Source organism: Arvicanthis niloticus, chromosome 24 (assembly GCF_011762505.2).
Source record: "Arvicanthis niloticus isolate mArvNil1 chromosome 24, mArvNil1.pat.X, whole genome shotgun sequence".
NCBI lineage: Eukaryota > Metazoa > Chordata > Mammalia > Rodentia > Muridae > Arvicanthis > Arvicanthis niloticus.
In genome coordinates, this window is record NC_133432.1 from 39,531,279 (window position 1) to 39,547,351 (window position 16,073).

The following is a 16,073-nucleotide window of genomic DNA, read 5'->3' on the forward strand; positions in this document are numbered from 1 at the left end:
TCATGAGGAAGATATCTTTGACCAGATTTGTGGGCTTTTCTGTCCTTCAGACAAATCAGTCATGAATGCAGCCCGAGTACAGCCTGCTCACCTTTTGCTGACCAGAAAATGTTAAACAGTGTGTTTGCAGTGAATGCATTATGCATATGTTGTGTGTAGTTTTAAGCTACCACCTTTTGCTTTCGGAGGTGACTGCTCTACCAGCCCCCTCCCAGCTTCTCTGGATCCTCAAATAAAGCACACACACACACACACACACACACACACAGAGAGAGAGAGAGAGAGAGAGAGAGAGAGAGAGAGAGAGTCACAGAGTCACAGAGTTTGTTCCTTTACAACTTGCCTTGGGGGCACAACTGCTGGGTGTTAACTATATCCCACCTAGAAAAGCCATGCCCTTATCACTTTATTATGCCCGTCTCTCCACCTGCCCTAAACTTCAGTGGCTAGTTCACTTAGGCCCTGCTAAACATCCATGACCACTGGCCTGTAGCAGTGGCCACAGGCCCCAACTCCTCCCAAGATCTCACATGGTTGCTACATTCTTCTTCCTCCAAAGTATGGCAGAAAACTCCCCTCTCTCCTTCCTAGTGCCTTCCTTTTCCTCCTGGGACTTTGAAGTCCTTTCTATACCTTCAGCCCAACAATTAGCCCCAGTATTCTTTACTGACAAATCAAGAACCCACTGGGGAACAAGACCCCTTCAGAACTGCCCCTTTCACGCATGTGCACAAGCGTGCATGTGTTCGTGCTCTGGTGCTTCGCTTGACATCCTTAGTAAAATCCCCTGGGTCCGAGCCAACCACAGTGATGATGCAGCACTAGTCATTTTGAAGACCCCCATACTCGGGAGACCCTTCTTCAAGCCTCCGGAAATCACGACCACCCAAAGATCACAAGAAACCATACCTGGATGCAATCAGCAGAGGCTTTATTAGGGAAGTTAGCCGGCAGTCAAAACGACCAGCTCTTTAGCTCCAAGAGCAGGGTTTTGGCCCAGAGTGGTGGGTTAAAGGGTCTTTCATAGCATGGGGTAGGGGGAGGAAGGCATTTTCGAGCGCTTACACATGATTGGTTGTTTTACAAATTTTGAACATAGCACTGGGAAGACCAAGGGAGGGGTAACCAAGAACAGTGGAATATTTCAGAGGAATCTAGCCCAAATGATCTAGAGTCATGTGAAATCACTCTGCACACTCATTCTTCTCAAAAATGTGGTTTTTACCATGCTATTGTGTCCTATCCTGCCATTTACCAACTATTTCAGATTAACTATCTTTGCTTCTTCCTGCTATAGCCCCACCTAGGTGGCTGCATCTTTTATCTGTGGTCAGGAATGTGTCTTCCTGCCTTGGGCCTCTCCCACCCATAGGTGGAAGAGGCTTGAGGAATGTAATCCAGCAAGTGTCCTTCACCTGGAATGTGAAGGCTTGAAATCTTATTTTCAGTTCCGCGTTCTGTAAGGTGAAAAATCTACACATATTTCATAAAATGGCCTTTATAATTTTTCACTCTACAAGCCAGCACCCTGACCTTGGATTTCCCAGCCTTCAGACCTGTGAGAAAGTAAATACCTAGACTGGTGTTTTGAAGGCTGTGTCAGGCTGGGACCATGGATGCTGTGACAGAAAGGAAGTGGTCACAGGAAAGACTCTGTGAAATCCTAATGTGGTAGGCTAGACCTGTAATCCCAGTATTTGAAAGGCAAAAGCAGGAAGATCATGATTTTGAAGCCAGCCTGGCCTATCTGTTAAGACTTTGTCTCAAATAAAACAAAGCAGAAAAAGAGAAAAGAAAAAAAATTTCACCCTAGTATTATGTAATTATTAAAAAAAAAAATCCATGCAATGGCCAGCTAAGCACCAGCATTGAGGTCTCCCCTCCCCCATGGGGAGCCGCAAGGGGAGGTTTGCCCAGGCTCCTGAGGTTCACTGCTGCCCCAAACCACTTGTACTTCCCAAGACATCTGCCCCCTGCAGGCCCCATAAAATGAAAACTCCAGAGGTTCTGTAAGACCCCCGCCCCCACGAAGGGAGGACCTCCCTCAAGCCTCAGGAATTCTCGGCCACTCAATAACTCACAAGACACCATTCTTGATATAACAGCAAGAGGTATATTTCAGGATCAGTTGACTGATGGTCAACTCGTAACCCACGAAGGGGCAGAGGAATTGAAAAGACAGCCTGGTCAGGGGCGGTCTTATATAGGAGAACCCACAAACAGGGGAGGGAGGGATGAAGGGGTAACCAAGGAAACATAACATAAAAACAGTGGAAAGTCAGTTAGTTCCTGGAACCACCCAGATGACTTGCATCTTTCTTTGTGGTCAGGAATGTGTCTTCCTGCTTTGGGCCTTCCCCACCTGCAGGTGGGTTCTCTTCCCAGAGGTCTGAGGAATGTTAATTAGCCTCTCCCTTCCTCTCTTGAATGTTAATCCAGCAAGTGTCCTCTGATTCAGGGATAATATACCCCTCCCAGAATGTGGAATGTATCCCCAGGGCAGGGAAGGCCTAAAATCTTACATTTAGTTCTGCTTTTTGGAACTAGTGAACCTACATTCTTTTGCTCGGGTCTAGGGGGTCATAAAAACTTTCTATATTTTTTATAAGTTTTCAATATCTTTCAGTTCAACCCCCCAAAACGTCCATACAAAGAACTCAAAACCCAATTGATATTGATACAAGCTGCACACCTAGATTAGACAAATTGCCCTACATTAATTATTCTATTGCCCTTCTATGAGAGCCGTAGCTACAGGTGGTTCTAGCTCATCATCCTCTGCTTCAGGTACCATCTTATCTCTCTCATCTCTCTAGCTCTTTCTATCCCTTCTCTCAAACTTTCAGCTCCACCTTCTTTTTCCACTGCCCAATCACAGGTTCTAGCCTTATCTGACTAATTAAGATATCACCTGACCTCACCTGCATACAGACAGCAATCCACAACAACCCTAATTCCTAGGACCTGGGAATACATCAAATCAGAAAGCAAAGAACCATAAAGGATGAACCAGCTCTGAACACCCCGAACAAGCTCTCAGCACAGAGGAGATTTATTTGTCCCAGAGGGACAAAGGGCAGATAATAAGAAACAAAGACAGGAGGTAGAACATGAGGGAGCCGTGGAAGGAAACGAGGGAGAGGAGGAAGGGATGTTTGCCCAGGAGGAACAAAGAACTGCCTTTGGATAGAGAGGAGACAGAGGCAGCCCGAAGCAAACAGCGGTTTAATAAAGGTAAGGGGAGAAACTCAGTTAGGAAGAGGTGTTTAATTTTAATTGGGCGTGTTAATTAGATGACCCAAAGAGGCCTTTGATTGCTGGATTTCAATACTTTGATAGCTGGACCTTGGTGGTCAGGCTCAGGAGGAGAAAGTGGCCAAATAAGGGAATAGACCTTTGTGGCTAACTTTAGGATATAATCTAATGGTTTTTTAGCAAGGCAGAGGGAATTGGAGAGAAGGACAAGACCTGCCTGAGCCATGTTTACCATGCTGGGGCCTACTTTCTAGAGCCCCTTTAAAGCCAGGCAGTGGATTCAGTTTGCTAATTAGCCTTATGTAAAATAAGACTGTGGTCACTGTGGTCGATTATCCAGATGTACCCAATATAATTACTGAGAGAGGAAGAAGAGAGGTTGGACTTGTACCTTGAGAGAAGCACCTTTTCTAAAGACTAAAGAGGGGCCTAGAGCCAAGACCTGGGGGCAGCTACCCACATTGGTGCTAGCCTGGTGAGATCCTTCCCAGACTTTCAACCCCCCACACCTATCCCCAAACCCCATCCAATCTGGAGCTGTGAGTTGATCCATTTGTGCCAGCCATTGGATTTTGTTTACAGCATAAACTAACTTGTTATCAGTGTCTGGTGGTGTGCCTTGGAAAACCACAGAAGTCATACAATGAGTGGCCTTGACCCCTGCCCTTCACCCAGATGCCTGTACCATTCCATGCCCCACCTTTAAAAGACTCACTGAGAACAACTCAGAAGACAAGCTATGCAAGTCAATCCTTCCAAGGTTAACTGGTGAAATTTAATCTTTTTTCCTCTCATTTTATCAGATGACTCAGATGGGGGTCATTTCAGGCTAATGCTCTTTCAGCCAAAATAAGGTTATCATTGAAACAGACAGCAACTGCATAAAGCAAATCTTACTTCACAGTGATTTTTGTTCCTGTAGTAATTATAGCATAAGGCAAATAGGAAGCACTGGGGACAGCCCCTACCACATGCCCTCTTGTCCCTCTTCCTGGGACAGCATCCTGTCTCTCTTGCTCTGTACTGAGATCCCATAATGCCTTTATTTTACTGATGTCTCTGACATCAATTATGGACTCCCTCAGGAGAAAGCCTTCGCTCCTCCTGCTCTGTCATATCTTTGTCTTGTAGAGTGAAAAATTATAAAGACCATTTTGTAAAATATATATAAGCTTTTTCTTTGCCCCTAGACCTGAGCAAAAGAATGCAGGTTCCAGAAAGTGGAACTGGATGTAAGATTTCAGACATTCACTGCCCTGGGATATCTTCCAGGAAGAGTACATTATCCCTGAGTCAGAGGACACTTGCTGAATCAACATTCCTCAAGCCTCAGGGAAGAGAACCCACCTGTGGGTGAGGAAGGCCCAAAGCAGGAAGACACATTCCTGACCACAAAAAAAAAGATGCAAGTCATCTAGGTGGGGCTGGGAAGCTTGTAACCACGATGACAGGGCAAGTGACAGGGCACCAACTGAGAAATAGTTGAGCAAGTGACATGACAAGACCATATTTTTTAGAGAAATGGGTATATAGAGTGTTTTCCACATGACCCTGATTCACTTAGGTTGCATTCCTCTGGAATTCTCCGCTATTTTTATTGTTATATTTCCTTAGCAACATTTCACCCCCTCCTCACCCTCCAGGTTTGTGGTTTCCCCCTTTTAAAGACCCTTCTCAGACTGACTGGCTTTGTTAATTCAACTCCTGCGTGAGTGAACCGAATTGACCTTGGCTAGCCAACTCTCCCTAATAAACCTCTGCTGATTGCATCCAGGTATGGTGTCTTGCGATTTTTGGGTGGCCGTGATTTCCCGAGACTCGAGTAAGGGTCTCCCAAGTTTGGGGGTCTTTGGTCTCAGCCACTCAGAAAGCAGAGGTGTATATCATGTGCTCCTCCAGGAAGGAAAGGATACCACCTGACACCAAAGGATTGTCCCCAGATCTGTTCAATACGTGCTCCTGTGCAGCAAAAAGAGCCATGAGAAAGAAGAACCTGGATTTCATTTTAGTTGCATCCTGTGATCAGCCAGCTGGCCAAAGCTATTTTCCTACTTATCAGAGTGCGTGTGTAAGGGCCATTTATGAATGGATGGCTCTGCTTGCTCCTCTTAAGTGGGAGAGACAGGATGCTGGGTACAGTGTGTTCTTTCTTGCTAGTAACATTGCTTATGTTCTTGGCCCTTGATAACGCTGTTTTACTTATGCCTTACAATCCTATACAGACACAGAACTGAAGCTGAAGTTTAAACAAAAGAGATAATTTGTACAGAAAGCACTTGAAAGGTGGGTGGTGCCTGAAGAATGCCGCCCCACCCCCACCCCATATTGTGTTCTGACCTACATAGTCTCTCTCTTTCCCTCTCTCCCTCTCCCTCTCTCTCTTTCTCCCCCTCTGTGTGTGTGTGTGTATCTGTCTTTCTCAAAATACACACACATGCATATCTGCACACATAAATCATCATGCACACATATACACTTGATTAGTAAATAGCAGAATCAAGCTCCATATTTAAACCTATCAATCCCAAGCCTATTCACATGGCTGATAGCACACGTGGTGTGTTATGCATGACACCTAAGAAAAGTAAATGAATAAATTATATGGGCCTCCACTATCTTGTACTTGTTATACATAGTATCGAGGCCAGTCTGCTCAATGTAGACTCATTTGAACTATATAAAACTGCCTTTTTGTACATTGAGAATAGCCATACACTGGAATCTTGTAGAACCAGGATGTTGTGATAAACATAACTGCTGGGACAGGGGGCAAGTAAGAGCAGGACCTTTGTGGTTTAACTATCAGAATTCCAATTTTTCCTTTGCTACTTGTTTACTGTGTGATCCTAGGATTGCCGCTTAACCTCTGAATCTTTGTCTCTTCATCTAGGGGCACTATTGTAGAGGGCCATCCTCTGAGCCAAACTGATGCCATCTTCAGAAATTCTGCTAGGTAGGCCTGCTCACAGAAGATCATCACAGCCTGTTGACTACTGACCTTCCCTGATAGAATGGAGGGCTGCAGAGGATCATGGGACCTCTCCATGAGCATCCACCACCTCTTCCAACCAGCCATATATACTTCTGCCTAACTATATGGACTAGTGGGAGGATGAGGAGGTGGCCACCCAGCCATGAGGAAGCCACCATCCCTGCTGGTGCAGACCCTCCAGTACAGCTACTTTAAAAGTCACCCCATGACTCTGCCCCTCACCCCTACCTAAACCATATTTCTTTAAGTGGTTCCCCCAGCTGAACTCTAGTGAGTCCTACCTCAGTTTATCTTTGGGATCTCAGAAGGAAGGGCAGATGTTGCTTATGTCTCCCCTAGAGAAAGGAGTTTTAGCGACACAGGGTTAAAGGGCTTGCTATTTGTAAATCACTAACTAGATTGGATGCCACCAAGACCTCTTAACAAACGCTAGCTGTTGGCATCACGACAGCATGATCTAATTCTGTGGTTGGGGAGTGGTGGTGTGCAGCGGAGAATGGGGTCCAGATGTCAGAGAACACGGAGGGAAGGCTGAGGCACAAACATGACAGAGCTCATAGGACCCGGCCGTTTATCCTGATGTCCTAGACATTTCCCATCATCACGGGATGCCAGAGAGCAAGGCTGAACAATTTCTTTAAGAATCCCCCTGCCGTTCCCACCTGTACAAAAAGAAAAGATGTCTGTGCTGAAATAGTTCTTCTCTGGAATGCATCCCAAGCAAGATGAAAACAAGGTAGCCATGGGAAGAGCAGGCAGAAATCCAAGTATGACTGGGGTTACATGAAAAGCTGAGAGACCCTGGGAGCTGGGATTAGGACGCACTGTACATATAGGGTTACCACTCCATTTACCATTTGTGCCCAGCACAGGAAGCCGCATGTGTGTCCACTTCCTGTGGCTCCCTTAACAACATGCCATGGGCTGAGCAGCCTAAGAAAACAGTTCCACAGGACAGATGTCAGTGACTAGGTCAGAGGGGCACACTCTGTGGCAGCTCCAGTAAGGGTCCTCCCCACCTCTCGTCAATCCTGACAGTGGCTGGGGCTGCGCATGCGCCTGTGGCTCCTACTAGGATCCCAGTCACTGGGTCAACAGCCCCTTTAATCTCAGCCTCATCTTCATTAAATGCGTCTGCCAAGGTTTTTTTTTTCCAAATAAGGTAACGTGCTTTTATTTGTTTTGCCGTTGAGATTTAACCAATTATAATTATGCATACTCATGAGGAATGAGGTCATGTTATAATAGAAGTGTCCAATATAAAATTATTTAATCAAACTAGTTAGCAAATCCATCTCCTCATGTACGTATTGTTGGAGACAACAACATTTGAAATTTCAATTCTTCACAGTTTTAAAAGGGAAGTAGTTCATCATTATTAACTATAGTCACCATGCTGGACAATAAATCTCAAAATTCATTATTTTATTTTATGTTTATGGGAATATATATATATATATGTGTGTGTGTGTGTGTGTGATATATATATATATATATATATATATATATATATATATATATATATATATGATACACAATACCAGTGGAGGCCAAAAGAGAATGTCGGATATCCTGGGGCTGGTTTGTGTTCAGCATCTTTCCTTATATTTTTGGTTGTGAGCCTAGCCTTTAACAGCTGAGCCATCTCTCCAGCCCACATCTTTCCTTCTTGAACTATGACTTTAAACCGAGTGTGCACCAGAATGAATTTAACCTTAACTATCCTATATAAACATATAGTTGCCTAAATAACATCTCTCTTTCCTTTGTCAGGAGTCAGGGGCATTGTTTTGGAAATAACTCCTTACCTTACAGGTACGTCTTTCTCTGTTCTTAGGTTTCTTGGCCACCACCAAGGTGCCGAGTTACCTTTTCTATATCGCCAAACCTCCTGGCATCTGGCAACCACCATTCTACTCTCTATGTTAGACGTTCACACATAGCTTAGAACAGACTACACCAGACCAAACAGTTCCAAAGGGAGGGGGGTTATTCAGGAGATAGGGCAAAGGGGGGGGGGAGCGAGAAGTAGAGGAAGAAGATGGAAGAAGAGAGAGGAAAAAGAGAAGTAGAGGCTGGCCATGACCAAATGGAGAGAGGGGGAGGGGACAGAGAGAAGCTAGAGGCAAGAGATCAAGAGAGAGAGGAGGGGGCAAGCAGCCCCTTTTATAGTGGGCTAGGTCTACCTGGCTATTGCCAGGTAACTGTGGAGGTGGAATTTAGACAGAATACTAACACGCTGTATCTGGGAAATCAATTTCTTTAGTTTCTACATATATGTCTTAGGAGGGTTTTACAGGGTAAACAGACACCATGACCAAGGCAACTCTTATAAGGACAACATTTAATTGGGGCTGGCTTACAGGTTCAGAGGTTCAGTCCATTATCATCAAGGTAGAAACATGGCAGTGTCCAGGCAGGCATGGTGCAGGAAGAGCTGAGAGTTCTACATCTTCATCTGAATGCAGACAGGAGAAGATTGTCTTCCTGGCATCTAGCACAAGGATATTAAAGCCCATGCCCACAGTGACACACCTACTCCAACAAGGTCACACCTCCTGATAGTGCCACTCCCTGGGCCAAGCATATTCAAACTATCACAACGTGAAAGCACGCTGTAAGAGTCCCACAGTGGAGCACAAATCCCACAGCCCTTGGCCATGCACAAGGCCCAGGGTTCTAGTACCAGCACTACACAATACTGAAACAAAAGTGCTAGCTTTTGTGCTAGCTTATTTCACATAGTAGGATGCTCTCCAAGTTCATTCATGTGAACAGTATTCCATTGTGCTTCTATACAACGCTTTTTAAAATTTACCCTCTCTGCTCCTGGGGAGGGGTCTGACTTTTGTAAACAGTGCTTCAGTGAACATCACTCTGCAAAAGGATGCCATTTTGGAGGGACATCATCAAACCCAACACAAACAAGTACATAAAAAACAGTAGGAGCTTCCAGTTGCTACCTGACCCTTGTACTACTAATCAGGTCTCCACCAAGAAGGGACAGGATGTCCTGGGCAGGAAGATGGAGAAACCCTGGAATGCAAACAGAATCTTCAATAACATGGCCATGACAAGGGAAAAGGTGGAACAGTCATCAATGAAACCTGTGTCCAAGCAAGCGAAATACACCCTGATTCCAGAGAAAGAGGGTAAGACTGCTGGATGGACTGGGCATCAGAAGCTAATTACAGTAGCACTTCATAAAAGGTTAGCCATTACTTCAGTCTCTCCATTCCTGTGTAAGCAAATGCCTAGCACTGAAGTGTGAACACCAAACAGAACAATTGCTGCCTGATCCAAGTTCAGCCCTGTCTCTGTGGCTTTACATCCTAGCTAGAGGTAGGGACCTGCCTAAGGGTGAGAACAGACTGAAAAACATAAAGAATCCCAACAAAGTCCGCATCCTAAAGTGCAAATTATAAGTATGCACGAGAGAGGCTGGAGAGATGGCACAGAGGTAAAGATCACTAACTACTTTTGCAAAGGACCTGGGTTTGATTCCCAGCACCTACATGGTGACTCCAGTTTCAGGGGATCTGACGCCCTCTTCTGGCCTCCACCAGCACTGCATGCATGTGACACACAGACACATGTGTAGGCACACACTGATACAAAAAATAAAAAGAAATCTAAAAACAAAACAACCAAATGTTAGACACTGGAACCTAAGCTCCATGAGGGTGGAATAATTAGACTAAGCCTCTTGCTTAGTTTACATAAGAAATACCATTCTAGTCAGGCAGTAGTGGCACACGCCTTTAATCCCAACACATGAGAGGCAGAGGCAGGCAGATTTCTGAGTTCAAGGCCAGCCTGGTCTACAGAGTGAGTTCTAGGACAGCCAGGGCTACACAGAGAAACCCTGTCTCGAGAAAAAAAGAAAGAAAGAAAGAAAGAAAGAAAGAAAGAAAGAAAGAAAGAAATTTCATTCTTTCTGAACCAGAAGCTGCCCCTCCTTGAGATCAGTTGTGGTGCTCTGTCTATGGATTTCTCGTCTCCACAGCAGGCCACCACTTTATCTCTAACCATTTCCTTAGCAAATTCTAAAGGTGTGTGGAGCCAGACTGAGCAAGCAGGTTTTTCCTAAGAAGCCCATCTCTTTTTTCCTATTAATTAATTTATTTACTTTATATCCTGGTCAGAGATTTCCCCTCCCTCCTCTCCTCCCAGTCTCCCCCTCAGACTTCTCCTCCCCCATACTCCCTTCCTTTTCACCTCAGAGAAGAGGCGACTTCCCATGGATATCAACCCTCCTTGGCATATTGAGTTGTAGTAGGACTGGGCACATCTTGGAAGACCATCTGATATTTGGCAGCCAAAGAAATGTCAGCAGAGGTGATGTCATTCTCCAGCAGAGGATATGCCATTCTCCTCTGTAGAGGTGATGTTGTAAGACTCTTGTGAGCCTTAGCTTACCAGAGACCCCCTGAGTGAACCACACAGAGATGTGAATCGATGCAAAAAGCAAGAGGAATTTTAATGATCCAACGCATTGGGGTCGTCATACACTGAAAGTGGAGTGGTGACACCTGGCAGCCCATTTGGTCAGTTTTTATACAATTTAAGGGTTAGACTAGAGAAACAGTGACTAGGCAGAATGTGATTGGCAGAATAGTGTGACTTTTAAACTGGTCTTTAGGGAATAAGGTGACAGGGTCTTCTTCCCTTGTCTGCAGGTGGCAAGGGTTGGTCCATCCTGTGGAATGTGTCTATCTCTGGGCCTTCCCCTGCCCGAAGGTGGGTTCCCTCCCCTATGGTCTGAGGAATGTTAATCAGCCTCTCCCACCCACCAAGTGTTTCATGACCTTTCCAAAGTTCCTGAGCTGACCAGGAATGTTAAGTAGCCTCTCCCTTCTGGGGGAACAAGGGTTCCAAAGTTCCTGAGCGCATCTCTTCAATGTCATTATCTGGCAGAAGCTTCAAATTCCACAACCTGTCGCATTCTTTTCTCCCTCTGTCCTAGAGATCACTCGTGTCAAGTGGTGGCTATCTTCGTCAGCTGGGTCCAGAGACAGCGGGTGTGGAGCACAGCTCAACACATGACCCATCACATACAAGTTACACTTACTGGAATGCTGATGTCTTAGTCATGGTCACTATTGCTGTGATGAAACACCATGACCAAAGCGACTTGGGGAGGAAGAGGTCTGTTTTATGTATGCTTCTATATCACTGTTCACCATCAAAAGAAGTCAGGATTGGAACTCAAACAAAACAGGAACCTGGAAGCAGGAGCTGATTCAGAGGTCATGAAGGAGTGCTGCTAACTGGTTCGTTCTTCATGGCTTACTCAGCCTGCTCTCTCTCTCTCTTTTTTTTTTAATTTTATTTTTTCCTTCCCTACCCCTTATTCCCCCCACCCCCCAGTCTGCTCTCTTATAGAACCCAGAACCACCAGCACTGGTATGGCACCACCTACCATAGGCTGGGCCCTCCCCTATGAGTCACTAATTAAGAAAAATATCATTCAGGTTTGTCTGCTTATAACCTGATCTTATGGAAGCATTTTCTCAATTAAGTTACCCTCCACTTAAAAGTGGCCAGCCGGCCTGTGCTTTTAGGCTTGACTCCGTAGCCTCAGTCAGAGCAAACCTCCCTGCAGCTCTCTCTCTGGAACAGAATTAAGAAACGGTCTACGCTGTGACTCGTCAACAATTAGTTCATGGCTCCTGGTTCCTCCGAGTTTCTGGTTGCAAATGCTGAACTAACTCATATGTGACACTTCCTGTTATCCATAAAGGTTATAAAAAGTCAAATTGTTCCTTTGATCAAGGAATTTAGTCCTAAAGGGAATTTGCTGGAAGCTGCACTTTGAATGATGCTCTCTGAAGAGGTCCTTCTGCCTCTCTACCCATAATCCCTTTCATGGCAGCTCTCTCCCCAATCCAAGCCTTCACATCTAACTGCTATACAACACACTAAGTACCTACTAGGGCATTACCTAGCCCATCTTCCCTTATGCGCAGTTGATTTGGCCTCCATTAGAGCCCATGGAACAGCTAACAGCTAACTAACGTGTTCTTGCTCTTTTCAGCTTTTGACCTAGAATGCTAGGGAGGTCAGAGGTCACAGGTTTTATCATCTTCAGCTCACACGTAATGCAGGCACAAAGTAGAACAGAGATGATAGCTATATAGGTCTGGGCAAAGGGTGTCCCAGACAGGTGATGGCAGAGAGGCTTAAGAAAAGACTCTCTCAAGCTCTAAAGTAATAAGAGCGGGGAGGGGAGGAGCTAGCAAAGAAGAAATAAGAAGAGAAATAGGTGGAGCGTTGGGAGACAGAGCTTCAAAAGAACAGCGGAGAGCCAGGGTAAGGAGTAGATGCTGTCCCATGGGAAATGTCACAGATGTGTTCTGCAAAGGATGAGGTCATGAACAGACCTGGGAAGCAGGGGTCACCGCTGACCTTGGAAGGAATGGATTAGTGACCCGATAGAGCCTGAAGGAACAGTGAGATCACACAGACGTAACTTCTCTCCCTCTAAACTCTCCAAGATCCAGGAAAGGAAAACAGACAATGGAAGAGGACTGTGGGTTGAGGGAGGAATTGCTTCATCGGGAGATACCTGCTGTGGTGTTTGTACAGCCCGAACCAGCCCATGAAGAGATCGGGAAGCAAGGCGCCTGTGTTCAGAGCTGATATCTGCAGCCTTATCTAGTTAGTGCCATGCCCAGGTGAGAAGTTTCCAAGCTTGCATCTCCTGTTCCAGGACACTTGGATAAGACAGAGGAAAGCATGCCGTCTCAGGTCCAGTAACTCGAACCAGTGACAATGTACTGGGATCTCCTTATTTAAACCTCTCTTGTATCTACCCAATTTTACTAAGAACAACAAAGTCACTGGAACAAAATAGCCCCTTTTTAAAAAATCCCTCCTCTGAATCTGTCAGCTCGCTGACAGTCTGGAACATTCTGGGTGCCTGCGTATGCTGAAACACTGAAAGCAGAAGCAAAGCTCTGAAAGGCAGGGGTGAAGCCTGTGCTGGCCTCTGTTCCTCACCTGATGAACCTCCTGCTTCTGAGGAAATATTTCAGCCATTTTTCTCCAAACAGCCTAGAATTAGTCAGTTTTTTTTTTTTTTTTCTCATTTAAGATGATATACTATTAGAGCAATCTCTTGAGTGGTTACTGAAATTATCCAAATTGCACCAGATAGAACCATGATAACTCATGATCTGTGTGTTTCTTAGCAACCAAAGAATATAGGCACTCTTAAAGATTAGGGTAGAAAAGTGAGGCGACAGCTTTCCTTCGAAACTAGTTTTACAATGATCCTTAAAAGCAATCAGTAAATCTCAGTAATGAATAAGGTAATGGTAACAAGATTAACTTTAATTACATATTTAGACTCTGGGTCCGAGTTCTTAAACAAGCCTGAGTCAGGGAACGAACAGCAACCCCATGTTTTTTTATTTTTATTTATTTATTTATTTATTTTTTGAGAAAGAGAGAAATCTCTGTTTGCCCCATCCTTCTTCCCAGCATCCTCATCTCAGGCGATGTTCACAGGACCTACTTTTCTTACCCGTGTCCAGCACCACCACCCTCCTCAGCATCATTGTGCAGCTGCCCCAGGGGGTGGGGGTGGAGCTCCAGTATGCCTGATTTCAGAAGGTTATGGTCATCATGGTTGGTTAGGGAGCAATTTGGTGGAGGGGGTTATCTCTGTTAGTATTCTGTCTAAACTCCACCTCCACAGTTACCTGGTGACAGCCAGGTAGGCCTGGCCCACTATAAAAGGGGCTGCTTGCCCCCTCCTCTCTCTCTTAATCTCTTGCCCTCTTGCCTCTAGCTTCTCTGTCCCTTCCCCCCTTCCCCTTCTCTTCCTCTCTCTCCACAAGGTCATGGCCGGCCTCTACTCTTCTTCCTCTTTCTTCTTCCCCCAACCTTTGTCCTATCTCCTGAATAAACCTCCCCTGCCCCCCACACACACCTTGGAACCGTTTGGTCTGGAGTGGTCTGTTGTAAGCTGCGCACGGACGTCTAACAATCTCCACCAGCTGTTTTATCAGGGGTGCCTTTGGTCAAAAGGGAAGAGTTATGTGTGACGGATAAATAAAAAGTTTGTGCCTCACCAGTAGGAAATGTGTATACATTTGTATATAGGTCTATGCTCTGTGCTAGATGCTGAACTTGTTCTAGCAAAGCAAGAGTTGGCCCATTTTCACTTTGGATTAATTACATACTGAAGGTTTGAGGACTATACCCGCCCTCTATGATAGCATCTTATCCAACACAACAGAAGGTCACAGTCAAGAAATCAACTCTGCTACAACCATAGAGAGTGCAGAGCTCCTTAGTTTAATATGCACAGAGAAGACATCAGAGTTCCTCCTGGACCACCAGTTAGTTAGTATAGGGACTTGTGGAAGTTCTTAGAAGTCATGGTCTTTGTCCTTCTGTGGGACCTGTGAGGCTGTGAGCATGAGAGGCAGCTCTATCCCCCAAATGCAGAAGTCCTGTGCAGTAGAAACAGGATAACAGATCCATCAGGCACGTGTCACTCTATTTCTTAACATGCGGAGGAGAGGCTAGAATGTCGAGCATGAGTGCCAGCATCAAAGACTTGAGAGAGAAAAGGACGGTGGTTCGTGTCCCATCCCTAATTACTCTTTTTGGTGGGAGCAAATGTCAAATCAGTCGTGAAGGATAACTGTGGGTTGTGCTGTGTGGGTGGCCAGAGTCACAGTTCTGTCTGCAGGATCTGCACTGACAGGACAATAGTTAGCTCCAAGACCATGCTGAATGCCAATATGCACCCGAGATTGTCTGTCTCGCTGTGTCACAAATCTTTGTGTGCTTCTATTATATTGATCACAGCAGGCTAATTGGTCATGGTGAGAAGGTTGTATCAAGTTCCTTTTATGTCTAAAACTGCATCTGCATTCCAGATCTCAGGAGGGAATCTCTAAGAACATCTATACTGAAGTTTCTATGAGTCTAGGGCATGGAACGGTGTGGTTCGTTCGTTCTCTCTCTCTCTCTCTCTCTCTCTCTCTCTCTCTCTCTCTCTCTCTCTCTCTCTCTCCAGTGTAGTGCATCCACCACTTACTATTACTAGAAGGAAAAAGCCATGAACCTGGGTCAACTTTTTTTGGTCAATATATATGGTTCCAGCAGATTTAGGTTGTGGTTCAAGCCACCCTGACATTATTTAAATCTTACCACAACAGACCCAGTGGTATAGAAGTGTCAGAGGAGCCCCAGTGCAGTGAACAGCAAGCCCAACACCCTACCCCGATGATCTCCATCCTAAAAGCAGGCCAGTTTTGGCTATTGGTCCCCAAAGAGAAGTTTTATATCTTACTAGGGAATATGGAGTTGAATGCAACCCAATCTCCCATCGTGAGTTTTACCTACCAAACTGTTCACAACTGAATATTCACATCAACACTTGCTTTCAAACTGCTAATGACACACAGGAATAGTCCAAATAGATGGAGAAAACACAGGCAAAACTGGTTCCGATTGTCAGCTCCCCTAGCTCTGTTGCTTCCAGACTCCCGTAAACCCACACCCATGGCTCTCAAGTGAGTCCAGTACGTGCAGAAGATAAAGCACCGGCTATATGTAAGGGTAAGTCAGGTTGGTGTGTGGAAACACCCCAGAAGTGACTACCTACAGCACCACAAGACCCCAGGGGTGGGATAAGGTGGAGATGAAGGTAATTACCCTTGTGGGAAGAATGTTGGGTGGTACATCCGGTCACACACTTCATGCAGAAGGAGAAATGGCCTAGGGAATGAATCCCTAATGACTCATTTGACTGCCTGCTTGAAGAATAAGTGACAAGGAAATAAATGCAGGGTGAAGATGTGTGAGT

The 16,073-nt window shown here is 45.3% G+C and overlaps 1 long non-coding RNA gene across 3 annotated transcripts in view; it reads left to right on the forward strand.

The window, feature by feature from the left end:
- LOC143438185 (uncharacterized) overlaps nt 1–15,266 on the forward strand; it is a 53,840-nt gene extending 38,574 nt beyond the window's left edge. For 2 of the 3 annotated variants that reach the window (XR_013107187.1, XR_013107185.1), the window contains exons 4-8: nt 5,478–5,538; nt 6,146–6,208; nt 8,021–8,062; nt 9,234–9,399; nt 11,214–15,265. This is a non-coding gene — a long non-coding RNA (uncharacterized LOC143438185). Of the gene's footprint in view, nt 1–5,477; nt 5,539–6,145; nt 6,209–8,020; nt 8,063–9,233; nt 9,400–11,213 lie in introns of all 3 variants that reach the window. The other variant, XR_013107186.1, reaches the window with a different exon arrangement.
- The last annotated feature ends 807 nt before the right edge of the window (nt 15,267–16,073 follow it).